We start from the raw sequence: 17,012 nt of genomic DNA on the forward strand, positions 1-17,012 counted from the left end.
TATATTGATAGATAGTAGCAATACACCGAAGGGAGGAGCAGAGGGTAAGAAGAAAGAGGGGTAGAGGGGGTGGGAGAGAGGATCGGAAGGAGGGTGAGATGGAAGGGAGGGAGTGTATTGGGAGAAAGGAGTGATAGAGGGGGAGGGGAAGTAGGAGAGGGGAATGTTGGAGGGGAGAAAGGAGAGTTGGAGGGGGGTGAAAGAAAGGGTGTATAGAGGGTTGAAGTGGTATATTGGGTTTGTATCTTGGGGAGTATTTTTGACAAGGATGGCTGTGCTTATTGCTCAATGTTATATGGTCCTGGTCATGCACAGTATATATGTGACTGTATGAAATGAAAATGAAAATGAAAATAAAACATATTTGAAATGAAAAAAAAACCTTGCTGCCACCATCATTATTTGCATTGTTTAATCCTGGGGTGGGGTGTGGGGGGCTTGACTGTGGACTCAGGTACATCTGCATGGATCTCGATGCATAGGGACATCTTTCCTGTCAACTCAAGCATCCTGCAGCCAAATTCATCACCAAAACTGTCACCGGTTTAAACTCCCAACTGAAGGTCTGGATTTCAAACTTGGCTGGGGATCTCAGTTTGAGGTGAGCCAAGAAGCAAGAGCCACTGGGGAAAGGCAGCTGTGGATTGAAGGATAAACTCCTAAGCAAGCTTGAAAGTAAGACTGACAGCACGATTGGAAAGGAAGTCAAGAACAAGGTCAGTCCCACAAAGAACTCAGGAATTCAACAGACATTAGGAAGGCCTTATGGCTTAAGGAGGCTTAACAGGATTAAGTATACACACACACACATACAAGTCCTGCTATGTTGGGTCATCATAATGGGGGAGAGGATGTTCTTGGGAGGGATGAGCAAAGAACATTGGAAGTGTAGGCCAAGAGTATATCGTCTTAGCAGAGACAACACCTAAGGCATGCGTGTCCAAAGTTGGCCACTTTAAGACTTGTGGACTTTGGGAATTCTGGGAGTTGAAGTCCACAAGTCTTAAAGTGGCTAACTTTGGACACCCCTGACCTAAGGCATGAAGGTCTTCCTAGCTTAGTTTAGTTAACTTTATTGTCATTGCACCTTGCACAACGAAATGAAATGCGATCTTCAGTGTACAATGACAGTTCAGGCTGTGGTTGTTAAGGAATCATGTACAGTCATTAAGCACATCATCAGGTGGTGGCTGGTTTCCTCGTTGACTTGGCTTATTGGAAGTTGGCAGTGGAGATCACAAGTGGTGATGAATGCGACTGTGGGAAGCTGTGACCATTGTAACTGTGTGCCGGTTGCCAAGTGCCCCAATTATGATCCTGTGACTGTGGGGACACTGCGACAGCCACAACTTCAAGGACCGGCCATAAGTCTTCTTGTTGAGCACTGTTGTAACTTCGAATGGTTGTTGAACAAGAAGTCACTAAGTAAGGACTAACCCTTCTCTGTCTTTCATGGTTGACAAAGCATAATGATAAACCCCTACGACAACAATTGGACCAACCACTTGGTGGGCTCTGTAGTACCCTGGGTCTCTGGCCTGCTGGCAAAACCATGTCTTCATGCTTTTTGAAAGAATGTCGGGGAGGGCAACCTTATTATTTCTGCAAGGATGATGTTCCACATAAATCTTCAATTCAATGGTGGGATTCAGCCGGTTTGCACCTATTCGGGAGAACTGGTTGTTAACTTTCTAAGCAATTCGGAGAACCGGTTGTTGGAAGAAATCTCCTTTTGCTTTTTTCCACTTTGCAGGGCTAACCCTGTAAGGAAGGCAGGAAGGAAACATTCTGGTGTTGTTTCTAGCCTAATCTTTATTGCCCTGCTTACAGAAACCGCCTCTCTGGTTAACCCTTATTGCATTGTAACAGCTAAGGCAAAGCACCCATCGACGTGAGTGATGTTGAGTTGGCCACGCCCACCCAGTCACATGACCACCGAGCCCCGCCTACCCAGCTGGTCATTAGGGCAGAGAACTGGTTGTTAAATTATTTGAATCCCACCACTGCTTCAATTCCTCTTAGCTTAAAAAAAAACACCTGCATGACATTCTCTTTTTCTCTTCCTGTCCTTCGGTTTTCTCCTCCTCCTTCTCCTTCCTGCAGGGATAGTAATCCATGGCTCCCCTCAGGGGCCTAGCTGTCTCCTCCTGTATTTTATTTTAGCTGCCCAGCTAAAGGAAGCAGATACAACCTATTTTGGACAGCAGTAATAAAGAAGATGCTGGAGACAGCTGATCATTGTACTGATAATGGCAAAGGCTGGGTATGGTAGAAAGCAACGCTGAGCAACTCCTGTACTTTTACCAAGAAAAGCATGCAAATAGCAAATCCAAAACAATTGACCATTTGGTGCCAGTTGACGGGTTTTTCAGGTTGACTGGGACTTATCGTGCAACTGAGGAAGACTTAGGGATCTTTGAGTGTTACTTATTATATGAGTAGCTTAAATCCTTTGGGAGATCTAGTAGCTGATGTTGCCATGCAGAGCAAGGAAATCTAAAGACAGGAGTACAATGGGTACATGGAATATAAGAAGCAAAGCTTAACACAGTGAAAATCAAGAGCCCTGGTGGCGCAGTGGTTAGAGTGCAGTCTTGCAGGCAAACTCTGCCCACAGCCTGGAGTTCGATCTTGACGGGCTCAAGGTTGATTCAGTCTTCCAAAGTTGGTAAAATGAGGACTCAGTTGAGGTCCGCCAGTGGCCAGCAGAGCTGGCAGCAGATTTGGACAGTGAGGAGGTTGGGGAGGAACATGAGCCAGTCCTGGAGTCTGGGGAAGGCTCTGATGAGGGCTCTGTGTCGGAGGCAGAGAGAGGGCCAGAACCGTATGCCAGTTATCAGCTGCCTTCAGAGTCAGACAGACTAACATTCCCAGAGGTTAACTGACTCTGGAAGCTAACTGGTTCTGTGGGTGTGGCTTGGTGGGAGTGGCATGGCTTGGTGGGTGTGGCAAGGGAAGGATACTGCAAAATCCCCTTTTCCTCCCGATCAGCTGGGACTCGGAAGGCAAAGAATAGATCAGGGTGAGGCCAGTCAGAGGTGGCATTTACCAGTTCTCCAAACTGCTCAAAATTTCCACTACGGGTTCTCCCGAACTGGTCAGAACCTGCTGAATACCATCTCTGCACTCTTGGTTCTGATGAACTGGGGAGTCATATGAGTTTCTCAAAACTTCCCGAAGGACAATGGGGGAACTAAGATCAAAGAATACAAGGGTTGCCTTCCTCAAATCAGTTCCAGCTCTCCAAATTGCTGCTCTCAGTGTTCCAGTTCTGAGGAAACAAGCAGGACTGCTGTACATTACGACTGCTGTGAAGTGAGACTTCAGGTGTCCATAATGCTTTCCAAGGATTTCTCACGCCAACTTGGCAGCACTTTGAAGCTGTTTCAACTTTAGCTCAGCACCATTGAGAGGCGCCCTGACAGTTGTTTTGCTGACTCCGTTAAAGAGGCTGGCAGCCACAGATAGGCCCAAAGTGAAAAGCAAGGCCTGCCATAAATACACGGATGCCATCCTTTTTCATTTTTAAGGAAAAGAACGGAGGAGAGAGGCGCGTTCATGTTCACTTTGCAACAATTTGTGACTTCATTTTGATGGAATTCTGAAATTCCCGATAGGACGCCCATCCCTAGCAAAGCTCCCATATATTTTTATTATCGCTGTATCGGTGTATTATGACCAAATGCTTTCCTGGAGGCTAATGAGTGCCGGTTCCCTTCCATGCACATGAGGAAATGGCTGGAATAAGCGATGCATGTTAGTTTTATATTGCGCCCAGGTATATAAGTCACCATAATTTACACTGATTACATCAAGAGACCATCTGTTTGCTTCCAGAACGGCCCTTCCTCTCACACTGATCACACCTGCATGGCAGCAGCATCACATCTGGCACATAAATTGCATCCTCAGGAGGCAGAAGTTTTATAACTCCTGGAAAATAATACTTTCTGCGCCCCTTACTAGACAATTGCACAGCTTTGAGTGCAGCCACCTGCCTTTGGTTCTGCCTAATAGTCCATGACTGTTATTTCTCAGAAGCTTTCCAAGGAACCCCATGGAGAAGTCTGTTATTGAATTGCCCTTCTAGAAAGAAAGTCTTCTAAAGGTCTCGCCACAACTAGTTGGGGTGAAGATCTGCTCTCTATAAAGTAGGTATGGCCATAGTCAGTGATGGGATTCAGCCGGTTCGCACTGGTTCAGGAGAACCGGTTGTTAAATTACCCCACCCCGTTATCAAAGTGGATCCTGGGTGCTGCGCTGCAATGAGGAAATGGGCAACGGAGCGGTGGGTGTGAGGGAAGGAGAAGATTACTTTCCCTCTTTCTTCTCCCTGCTCCCTTCCTTTCTCCCTGCCGGATTATTTGGGGACGTCTGTTTCCATGCGCAAACCGCCTTCATTGGTTTCAGTTAGCTTAAGTATTCAAGAAGCTCTTTTATCTCCTGCCTTTGACTGGGGGGATAATTCTTTTCACTTTCTCTCTGGATGCCAAGATCATATCTCTGCTTTCATCTCTGCTGCTTTGTTGACATTCTTTGCCATTTCGTAGCTCTCCTTATCTTAGGAACAGATGACAAAACCATCCAGATAAGTGAGAATGCATGTTCGTCCGTCAGTTCTGAATCTGGGATAAGGCGAGGATCAACTTTACCTTTCCAAAGCTACTGCTTCATAAAACCACATTTTAAAAAAAAATCTCACTGGTAACTGACTGTTTTCACTGAGCCAAGTAGTAAAGTATGTGTCTTGGGCAATACTGTATGGTTGTGAGGATATATTTGTTGCCACCTGTGGTGGTGACACGCTTTCCCCGACAAGTGACCTAGTTCTAACAGCTTGTCACTTTTTCTTTTTTTCCCCCTCCAGATTCATTGGCTCAGTTCTTGGCCTTCATATCACACACACACACACCTTGGCTGATTCAGACAAGAGCTCAACTTCAGTCCTTTGGCTAAGCCTTCCAATGACCATCTTGGGATCTCTCTGCCCCATTATCATTTGGTTACATCATTTTTCTGGTTGCAAATTTCTGCTGCTTTTGTTCTATCTTTTGCAGAGTCTAATTCAAGAAGTCCATTTTTCTCAAAAGTGACTTTCTTGAGCAATTCCCCAATCTCGGCTACAGAACGATGATTGCTTTTAAATCTTACATCATATCCTTTCTCTGTAATGTATTTTACGAAGAGCAGTACTGAATCCACATAGAATGCATCTTTAATTATTAAACTGGACACCTCTTCTTTTCGTAATGCACAACAAAATCTTAGAGAGACTCCCATATTTCTACCATTTGTCAAACTTGCAGGCTTATGATCACTCAATTAAATGACCTCTCTTTCTCTTTAGTGAAATTAAAAATTGGGGCAGAATCAAATCAGATGTTATCCGTTGATCTATTGCTCACATTCATTGCCATACAGGTAAGTCTTCGACTTATAACAGTTTGTTCAGTGACTATTCGACGTTACAACAGCACTGAAAAAGTGACTTATGACTATTTTTCACACTAACGACCATTGCAGCATCCCAGTAATCACGCAATCAAAATTCAGATGCTTGGCAACTGGTTCATATTTATGGCGGAAACAGTGTCCCAGGGGTCACATGATCACCTTTTGCGATCTTCTGAGAAGCAAATCACTGAGCCATCTCTCTCACATATACACTATCTATTCCTTTCTTTTGATGATTTTAATATAATAGATCAATACTCGTAGTAAGTAGAAAGAGAACTGTGATAGTTGAATTGTTTGTTTGCTTATTAATAAATTAATCCAATTTCTATACCACTCATTTCAGCTACTGTATTTTTCAGAGTATAAGATGCACCCTTCCCCCCCCTAACAGAGGGTGAAAAATTGGGTGCATCTTATACACTGTATGTAGCACCACCCTTTGGCCTCTGCCTCCCAGCAATTTACCTCCTTGCAGCAAATGGGGAAAATGGGGCTTGCGGAGGCTGCAATAGGCTATAGCAATCCCTGCAGCCTGAAACAGCTGATGATCAGGAGGAGCACTTAAACTGAAAGTGAAACTTGCTGTTTGCTCCACAAGGCAAATTGCTGGGAGGCAGAAGCAGATTTTTTTTTCCTTGTGCTAATCAGGCTGTTCGCTGTTTGCTGCAAGAAGGTGAGTCAATAACTATAAATGCCTAAAGAATGTTCAAATTATTAGACTAATTTTTTTAAAAGACTGATTTATTATTGTTCTAGACAGCTCAACAAAATGAAGAAGCTTTTTAAAATAAATGCTTGATCTGAAGAGGCCCAGTGCTATTGTATCTTCTTTTAAATAGCAGAGAGCAACTATATCTCCAGAAAGCACATCACCATTATGAGAATAAAATGAGGAACATCCCCATATTTCCCACCTTATACACCTAAGATGAGTTTGAAGTTTAATAGTTGGTAGATAATAGTTGGTAGAGCCAAGGTGGCGCAGTGGTTAAATGCAGCACTGCAGGCTACTGCTAGATCAGCAGTTCAGCGGTTCAAATCTCACCGGCTCAGGGTTGACTCAGCCTTCCATCCTTCCGAGGTGGGTAAAATGAGGACCCAGATTGTTGGGGGCAATATGCTGACTCTCTGTAAACCGCTTAGAGAGGGCTGAAAGCCCTATGAAGCGGTATATAAGTCTACTGCTATATAAGTCTACTGCTATAGATAGCTATTTTGTGTGCCATATCCATGCCACAAAGGTGTCCATGGGATACGTTCAAAAAAGTCAAGATGGCAACTTCACATGAAAACCAGATGGATCTTCAATTACAACATAGCCGCTCTCTTGATTTTCTTAACTGCTCCCTAGGGCTGGGAGGGCAAACCTATGGCACGTGGAGCCATTTGTCAGGGCACGCGAGGCGTTGCCCTGGCCAGCTGTCTTCGGCCTTTTTTTGAGACCATTTTTCGCCCTCCCCAGGCTCCAGAGACTTTAGAGGAGCCTGGGGAGGGCGAAAACAGCCTCCCCTGCCCCCTCAGAGGCCCTCCAGAGGCTTCAGGAGCTTCCCTGAAGCCTCCAGAATGCAAAAAAACGGTCCTACGGGCAAACTGGAAGTTCAGGAATGGACTTATGGTTTGCTTGTAGGGGCGGTTTTAGCCCTCCGGAGCCCTCAGGGGCCTTCTGGAAGCTTCCCTGAAGGCTCCGGAGGGCAAAAAACAAACCTATGAGCAAAACGGAAGTCACTTCTGGTTTGTCCATTGGGCCGTTTTTAGTCCTCCGGAGCCTTCAGGGACCTTCAGGATGCTTCCCTGAAGGCTCCAGAGGACTAAAAACGGCCCTGACTTCCGGTTTGCTCGTAGGATTGTTTTTTGCCCTCCAGAACCTTCAGGGAAGCCTCCTGAAGGTCCCTGGAGGCTTCAGAGGACTACAAATGGCCCTACAAGCAAAGCAGAAACTGGTTTGCCCATAGGGTTAGTTTTTTGCGCTCCAGAGGCTTCGGGTAAGCTCCTGAAGCCTTTGGAGGGCATCCAGGGGGCATGGGGGATGTTTTCCCCTTCCCAGGCTCCAATAAGCCTCTGGAGTATGGGGAGGGCAAAAGAAGCATGCAAAAAATGGGGGGAACACTGTTCATGCACGCTGGGGGTCACGCATTGCATTATGGGCGTGGCACGCCCGTGCACTCCCCCTGTGTTCCCCCCCTTTTGGCATGCAAGCCAAAAAAGGTTCGCCATCAATGCCCTAGGGACACCCCTGCTCTGCCGTCTACCCCAATTCTTCTTAATTCTCTTGAATCTTTTTAGTGGGCCATCCAACTTGGATCAGCTGCACATTTCTATCTCCCTCCTATAACAGCCTTTGAGCTGTTCTCCTGAAAATCTAGAATCTTCCATTCTTGGGCATAGATCATCATATAAGAGGTTTGCCCTATCCTGTCCTTTTATTTCCTGCTTTCTAGCTCATCTCAATCGCGCAGCACAGCTGATTCCCTCCCTCCTCACTGTTCTATTTACTGTTGCTGACTTGGAAAGTAAGCAACTGAGCTTCTAAATGCTCCATTTTCAGTGTTGTGCCCAAGCACTTTAGGCAGATGTGTGCCTGCGCAAAATGCACATTCACCGAACCAGTTGTTAAACAGGCACCACTGTGTCCAAAGCATAAATGCAATTTGAGAAACAACCTCAGGCTTGACCAATCCTACTTCTCTTAAAGATAAAGGGAGGAGGGAAGAAAATTGAGACCTGTAAAACTCTCTGTTACCGTAACCTTATAACAAAAGCAGTATTAGAATTCATAACTTTGGTTTCTTAGATTGGTCTACCTCGAAGGGTTGGGGACTTCTAAGGATCTCCTAGTGTAAATATGCATTATATGGCTTTTTATAGAATAGAATAGAATAGAATAGAATAGAATAGAATAGAATAGAATAGAATAGAATAGAATAGAATAGAATAGAATATACTTTATTTGTATGCCGCCCTTTTCCCTGAGGGGACTCAGGGCGGCTCACAATTCAGGGGGAGGGAAGGACAAGACAAGTACCCACATGAAGACAATACATCGTTAAAAAGCACAACAGTCATACTATTCGGGTGGGGTTGAAGTCTTTAGCCCCAGGCCTGTCGGGACAGCCAGGACTTAAGGGCTACATGGAAGGTCTGGAGGGTGGTGAGGGTACGAATCTCCACGGGGAGTTCGTTCCATAGGGTCGGAGCAGCCACCAAGAAGGCTCTCCTCCGAATATATATACTTCTCTGTAGATTACAAGGCTGGCTTCATAAAATATTGCTTCTCTTTTTGACTTTTGCAAAATAATTCTCCACACATTTGGTGGGCAATTAAAGATTACACGCCCAATAGGATGCTTTCTCACTATTTAAGGACATACAACAAGTGAACGTGTGAATGGCCAAGCCACTTATTGTTTTTAATTCCGTCGTATCTCTCCAAGGACTCTCTCTTTATTTATTATTTGCATGAGCCAAGCAGAGAAATATGTGGTGAAAGTTTCCACTGAGCAAAATCTTTTCCAAGTAGGGTACTTTCCCACTGCTTTCCTAGTTCCAGCTGCTGAGATCATAAATATTAGACTCATCGGTAGGTTCACTGCAAATATTCAGCAAATTTCTTCTCCAAAGGCTCATCAATCTTTCGAAATTGAAGTTTTTGCCAAAGTTTTGGGTGTGTTACATGTGGTACGTTTTTGTTGGTTGTTTTCATGTCAGCATTTCTCGACCTTGGCTGCTTGAAGATGTATGGACTTCAACTCCCAGAATTCCCGAGCCAGCTTGTTGAATTGAAGTCCACCCATCTTCAAGTCATCAAGATTAATAAACATTGCTTTTAAGTGACCACGATGCCTTCAATTTCTGTTTTCCACAGAAGCGCCGTGAAGTGTACAAGTGTGATGACGATCAGGAAATGTTTCACATTCCATCCTATTGGAGCTTTAGACTGGAACTACAGGGGTGTTACAGCCCATCAACATGCCAGTTGATTTACTCCTAGAATGCATGACTTACCTTTCTTTCATCTCCTATTTCTCCCATGTCCGAGATATGTGTAATTTCTATGCATGTGACAAATACAGTGCTGTACCATCACATCTCTATTAACAATAGCAATCAAATTTTTGGAAAATCACCAGACTCAGACACGAAAAGAGTTCCCATATATTGTAGATCCTTCCCATGTAACATCTTACTTGGGTTTTATAATAGCCAGTGGTGAGATTCAAATAATTTAACCACTGGTTCTCTGCCCTAAAAAGCGGCTGGGTGGGTGTGGTCATGGTGGCCGTGGCCAGGGGTGGGTGACAGGCAGCACTTGGCCTCCTGCACTCCCCCGCACCCTGTTTTGGGCCTACTAGGCCTCCCTGAACATACCTAGGAGACAAAACGGGGCACGGGGGGGGGGGGGGAACGACTCATGGAAGGGGCAGGGCCAGCCAGCAATTTAACAACTGGTTTGCCCAAACCAGCCTGAACCAGCTGAATCCCACCACTGATAATAGCCCACTGTCTTATCTCATTTTCCTTATCCACTAACAAAATTAGGGGTAAATAGATGTGTCTACTTTTTTTTACTGTGTATCAAAATTTATCTGCAAATTTAAATAGTACTCAATGATATATAAATATGTGTTTCAATAAATATTTAAGTATGCTTTTCCCTCCAAATGCTTATTTAAGGAATGCAGGTATCTCCATAAAGTTTAGAAATCAGGGAAATGTACTGGATCCCTCGAGGCTAGGCTACATGCTAAGAGGTAGCGGTAGCTGAAATTTCTATAGAAATTCGTAAGGATGCTTCAAATAACGTTAATAAAGTGGAGCTGGGGTGATCATGCATTGAATATTTCACAATGGTAAGACTTGAACTAGAATCAAATCACTGGATCCAAGGATCAAGCTTCCTAGAATCTTCTCAGCTGTCCTTACCACTCTCTATATGGACTTTCTATCTGAGGCAGTGCAGCCACCAAACCAAACAGCAATGCAGTTTGTTAAAACAACCGTGCCTCTGTAGAAAGTGGCCAGGACAGAAAGAGAGAAGGAGAAAGAGTAGCATACTTTTGCTTGTAGTTGAGGTTTTGAAAATACAGTCAACTGGGATAAATAATGTCATGCTTTTTGTTTCTTTCAACTGGCAGATGGAATCTAAAAGAAGCATTACAGATTCAATCTCACCCTTTCCACTCCATCTCTAGCCAACTGTATTCATTTCTACATTAAGGACTATTTATTTGCTGGCGCACCTCTTCCCTATAGTGATTAAAGGGCATTCATAAACTCATTTATCCACTCCATTCATTTTCAAATGGCTAAACTTCTTCCATTCATGGACAAAGGGCTTTCAGGCAGACAGCCTACATATATAAATGAAGATTGGTGTTTGGAATGGTGAGATCACTGGGCTTATCAGCAAATCATGATAGCAACTATTTATAGCCTCAAGCAGAAAAGCTTGCATGTTCATAAACACCACTAGCCACCTAGAGAAACGCATGCTCCCAGTTGCCAGTTGAAAATAGGCTATGCGCCATGGATAAGGAAAAGATGAAGAGGGAAGCATTAAAGGAAGACTTCTGTGGAACCACACAGGAAGCGGGATCTGATAAAAGAGAAGTTGGGGGGAAAGGGAGATAGTTTGGCAGCAGAGGTCATATTATGAGAAAGTTTGGTAATCGCTTAAGGTTGCCTTGGGGAGGAAAAGCTGTCGTAGAAGACAGCAAAAGAGAATTGAATATTTCTGTAGCTGCCTCAACAAATGGATTGTAATTCTCCAACTGCATTGGGAGAACAGGTGGTAGGTTCGGAAAAGGATAGGAAAGTAAGACGGTGACAATGCCAGGCAAAAGACGCTACTGTGTCATGAATAGAAGACATTGTCAATGTGGTCTTATGTTGTCAGAGGCAACTGGACTTTCTTGTGTTTCTTTGAAGACATTTCGCTTCTCACCAGTGGTGGGATTCAGCTGGTTCGGGCCTGTTCAGATGAACCTGTTGTTAAATTGCTGGCTGGCCCCGCCCCTTCCTGCCCCGCCCTTTTCAGGAGTCCCCATGTGCCCTGTTTTGGTTCCCAGGTAAGTGCAGGGAGGCCTACTAGGGCCAAAATGGGGTGCAGGATATGTGACATACCCCCCTATCTGTTTTTGCTCCCAGGAGGCTGCAGGGATGTTTACTAGGCCCAAAATGGGGCGTGGGGTCCAGTGTGACCTCTATGCATCCTGTTTTTGCTCGCGGGAGGCTTCAGGGAGGCCTACTAGGCCCAAAATGGGGCATGGGTGGGTGGCGCAGCCCCCTCCCGGGCCTTTTTTGCTTCCAGGGGGTGCAGGAGGCTGAGCGCTGCCTGTCACACCCCATGGCCTTGTCCACCATGGCCATGTCCACCCAGCCAGTCATTAGGTCAGTTGTTAAATTATTTGAATCCCACCACTGCTTCTCATCAAAGAAGCTTCTTCAGCTCAAGACATGATGTGTCTTAAGTTGTAATGCAAAAGAAACAAATATAACTCTGTTTCCAGGTGTGTTGGCTGTTCTTCTCTAAAAAAGCAATGAACTCAGAATCTTTTGCTCTACCTTACTAACAGAGAAGGGAAAAGATAGGACATACCACTTCTTGACATCTTGCAGGCTATTATGGCACAGTTTTCCTGACCTACCTCAAAGCATCCAAGAGGCCATCTTCCAAACTCTATAAAGAACTTACTGGCTTTACATCGAACAATGCAACATGGCCCAAGCAAACTTGTTTTGCTGAAAATAGCAGCTGCGGAAGGGCAAGGTTAAGAATACAATTCGGAACAGGGTTGCATTGGCAGGTAAGAAAGGGTTAACCATTTTCTCCAAGCCAATGTCTAAAGTCACTCATTCTCAGAGCTGGGCTATAGGCAGCTGTTGGCAAGACACCAAGAACTGAGTCAGAGAGTTCAAGCCAAGAGATGCTGAGAAAAAGCACAATCAAAGCAAGAAAACCATTTTGCTCACTAGCTTAAACAGTAAAAAAAAATTATAGCCTTTCCTAACCAGGATGAACCCATGGACAGCGTGGATGGATGAGGCCAGGCCAGAATCTGAGGACATTTCTAGCCATCCCAAGCTGTAATTCCAATAGCTGATACTATAAGGAGGAGGAGACGGTGGTTACACCTCATTGTTCTGAGCTTCTTGCTCTTCAGACCAGTTGCTACTAAGCCGTACATGATCTCCAACCAGTGGTGGGATTCAGCCAGTTCGCACCACTTCGGGAGAACCGGTTGTCAACTTTCTGAGCAGTTTGGTGAACTAGTTGTTGGAAGAAATCATTGGGGTAGAGAACCAGTTGTTAAATTATTTGAATCTCACCACTGTCTCCAACGTTACAATTACTTTGTCCTCCTAATTCTCAGGCAGTGGGACTACCTCCATCACAGCTACCTAAAGTCATAAAGAGTCAATGGTTCTTCAATGTTATCATATATCATAAGATCCAGAGGTAGGCTCCTACCGGTTTCGACCGGTTCAGCCAAGTAGGTAGTAACTCGGCTGGCCACATCCCTGAATCGGTTCTATGGGTGGCACCCAGGGGTGGGTTTCTCGCCCCGTTCCAACCGGTTTGGTTGGAACGGGGCCGGCGGCGTCCTCGTGCACGTGCGCAGTGCACGCATGCGTACTAGCACCTGTGCGATGCTCCAGCTGCTCCTGGAGGATTGCGCAGGCACTGTATGCGTTCTGCGCATGCATGGAAGCGCAGAACTCGTCAAAACCGGGTAAGAAACGCGGGCGGGCGGGTGGATCCTTCGGCGTTCCCGGAAGTTACTTACTTCCGGGTTCGCCGACCAACTGGTTCGCGGGGACCGCCGCGAACTGCCTGAAACCCACCCCTGGTGGCACCATAGGTGGCGCCATCTTGTTTTTTGCTTTTGTCCATGTGCAGAAGCATTTTTTTTTACTACTGCACATGCACGCATAGTGCGCATCAAATGCATGCATGCCCAAACCATATCCCTGAGCAAAGCAGCAATAACAGAAGCCGGAACCCATCCCAATAAGATCATATTGCGTACAAGTAGTCCTTGACTTATGACCACATGTGTGCCCCAGTGAAACATTTGTAATGTGAATTCCTCCCCCCCATTTTACAACCTTTCTTGCCACAGTTGTTGTGTGAAACCACTGCAGCGGTTTGTAACAGGGTTGTGAAGTGAATCTGGCTTCTCCGTTGACTTTACTCGCAAGAGCAAAGACAGCCGTCAGTTGCCAAGCATCTGGATTTTGAACATATGACCAACGGGACGCTGCAGCGGTCGTAAGTGTGAAAAATGGTCCTAAGTCACTTTTTCCCATGCCATTGTAACTTTGAATGGTCACTAGAGGAACTGTTGTAAGTCAAGGACTACCTCTGCATACTTGTCATCTCTTTCGTAGCTCGAAAATGATGATGCTCTCCCTTTTCAAAGCCATCCTCTGAAAGGAGGACGCCCTTGCGGATGGATCAATGGAAAGCTGGCGGAATTGAGGATAATAAATATGTATTTTTAACTTCAAAAGAGCCACCCTTTGGCCACCTCACAACTACATTTAAGAAGAGACTGGACAGTCACTTGTCTGAGATTGTATAAGTTCTCCTGCTTGAGCAGGGGGCTGGACTAGAAGACCTCCAAGGTCCCTTCCAGCTCTATTCCATTCTATTCTAGATACGTGAAGGACACCACATTCTATCCCTGACCATTGTTTTCTTGGGAATAATTTCTAAGGCTATTTCTCTTTCATCAAACTAAATGAAAAGTGATGGAAAAGAGAATTTCTTGCCTGAGCCTAGATTTAATACCCCTTTCATGTCATGCCTAGGAGATCACTTGCTTGATAGGGAATTTCTTCCATAATGATCACTCCTGAATAATACCAATGTCGTTGAACACATCTCTCAGCCTAATCAATACGTGTTAAGGTGCTTTGTGTTCAATTTTAATAACGCCTACAGAGAAAGAACTTGATGTAGTCCAACAACAACTCTTCTGTCTCACACATTGCATGGAAATTTTCTGGTAGATTTTTTTCCTGTACTGTTTTTAGGACAGAAGGAGAAAGAGGAGGAGGAGGAAGAGGAGGAGGAGGAGGGGGAGAGGAAGAGGAAGAAGAAGAAGAAGAAGAAGAAGAAGAAGAAGAAGAAGAAGAAGAAGAAGAGTTTCTAGACAATATTTTGCTCGAGAATCCATCAAATACTTCCTGAGCAAATGCTCCTTGTGATGTGATTGAACAAGGAAAAGTAGTACCCTTCCGCTCTCATTTAAATTGTCCTTCTATTACTTTTCCTTTTTTTATCCTCATCATGATAAGTCTGGACAAACTCAATGCTTTTTGCTCTGTTAAATACTCTGAGCATGGCAAAAATGCTCTGATTTTTTTTAAAATCTGCTTTTCCTTCCTTCCTTCCTTCCTTCCTTCCTTCCTTCCTTCTTTCCTTTCTTCCTTCCTTCCTTCTCACTTTCTGGAATGAAAACCTGTCTCACCCATATCCAAACATGACTGTCCAAGAGAATCACCCATTTCTTGTATGAACCAGAAAGTGTCCTTCATTAGAAATGTTTTGGCTGTTGGGGAGCAAGGGTAGAAATTAAAAACAGATGGACTCTTATTGTCAACAAAACTCCCCCCTTCCCCACCAACACCACCATCTCCCTTTCTAATGAAACACAGCCTGGACAAGACATTTCTTCCAACAAGATATCAAATCCTTGAGATCTTAACCGGAATTTGCCCGATCTAGGTTTGTTGCTAGGTAGCTTTTTGGAATTTGACTTCGGCATCACACACACACACACACACACACACACACACACACACACACACACAAACACACAGTTCTCCTCCTTTAAAAAAAAAGCCCGAAAGGGAGAGGCACAGAGCTCAATTGCACACCTTTCGTTTTTCACCTTTTTCCAAGGGGAAAAAGGAGGGAGACTGAACTGCAACACCAGATGTGCCATTAAAGGACCCATCGGCTGAATCAAAGGCACCCACCTCTCTCCCCCACAAAGGAGAGGAAAGAGTGCCTTGTTGTGCATGAGAAACATCTGTCCGGGCGATCGCACGCATGTCCGTACGAGAGGTTCGTCGCTCTCCTGAGACAGAACGTTAACCAAAAGTGACCGGATTAACTCAGGGAAAAAAAAAACTCCATCCTTGCTGATTCCCCCACATCAAAAACTCCTCTGCAAACAATCCAGGGTGGAATTTGCAAAAAAAACAAAAAAAAGGAACAACGGCATAGGTACCCTTATCTTGCTTTCAATGAGAGCATATTTAAGCCCTTACCTCTGTAGCAAAGTCCAACTCTCTGGTCAGTGTTGGAAGGCAGCAGTGGCTGTCCAGATGAGAGCACTACTGTACAAGTGAGGCTCTCTGGCTGTCTCTAAACCCCACAAGCCCAATTCACGAACTTGCACTCTCTCCTTGGCCCCTCCCAAAAGTTAGTGCTAAGTGGAATACATATCCCTGATGTTTAGAATTGGCAGCCAGTGGCCAGCATTGTCCTCAATTTATTCTAAAAAAGCAGCCAATGGCTTGGCTGCAGCCAAAGGTGGGGTCAGCCAGCCTAAGAGATGCCTGTCATTCTGCAGGCACATTCAGGAAGCTGCTCATAAAAAAAAAACAAGACCTAAAAACCCTCTGAAAATTCATACAGGCTGCCAAAATTGTCTTGTTCCATGCACTTTTTTGGTTATCCTTCCCAGGGCCTCTGAAAGTAAATCCTCTGTCAAGAACAATCATAAGAAATGTTAATCTTGGAGAAAGAGGCTCTCTTCTTTAAACACAAATGGAGGTGCTCAAAAAAGAAAACTGAAATCCATTTAAAAACCTGCACAGGGAAAGAGAGTGAGAGACAGAGAGACAGAGAGAGGGGGGGGGAAAAAACCGGATGCAGTTATTTGCCAATGCTTTCATTCTGGAGAGAATGCAGGGAATAACAACATCCAGCAAGCCATTTGCCACAAACAAAATAGAAAGACCTTATATGTTTTGGAAATGAATACCAGATGTTTTTAAAGAATGTCCTTTATCATTCAGAATTGGCTGGGAACAAAAGGGGAGAGGAGGGTGTAAAAGATGGCGAAGCCGACTCTGAAAACATTCTGGGTAGGAAACAAGATTTTCTATTTGCTTGTGCAACTTTAAACAATTTTCTCCCCCTTCCACCCGCCCCTCCCTGCAAAAAAACAAAACCCTTGGTTATTTCTTATGGCATATACACTTTTAGAAAACAGATTATAACTTTTTCAGACATATTATTAGGTCTATCGTCTAATGATTAATTATCAGGACTATCATCTATCTATCTATCATCCATCTATCATCTATCTATATCTATCTATCATCTATTTATCTATCATATCTATCTATCATCTATATCTATCATCTATCGATCATCTATCTATATCTATCGTCTATCTATCTATAATATCTATCTATATCTATCTATCATCTATCTATTTATCATATCTATCTATCTATCATCTATCGATTATCTATCTATATCTATCTATCTATATCTATCTATCTATATCTATCTATCATATCTATCTATCATATCT

At 44.4% G+C, this 17,012-nt stretch overlaps 1 protein-coding gene across 1 annotated transcript in view; it reads right to left on the reverse strand.

The window, feature by feature from the left end:
- Positions 1-15,890, reverse strand: part of CALD1 (caldesmon 1) — a 220,412-nt gene extending 204,522 nt beyond the window's left edge. Inside the window, exon 1 of the mRNA XM_087722848.1 lies at positions 15,736-15,890. The gene's annotated coding sequence lies outside the window, so the exon portion shown is untranslated. The remainder of the gene's footprint in view (positions 1-15,735) is intronic.
- Between the last annotated feature and the right edge of the window lie 1,122 nt (positions 15,891-17,012).

Source organism: Thamnophis sirtalis, unplaced genomic scaffold (assembly GCF_051295495.1).
Source record: "Thamnophis sirtalis isolate CommonGarterSnake01/CBP01778 unplaced genomic scaffold, rThaSir2_p1.2 scaffold_9, whole genome shotgun sequence".
NCBI classification, from domain to species: Eukaryota; Metazoa; Chordata; class Lepidosauria; order Squamata; family Natricidae; genus Thamnophis; species Thamnophis sirtalis.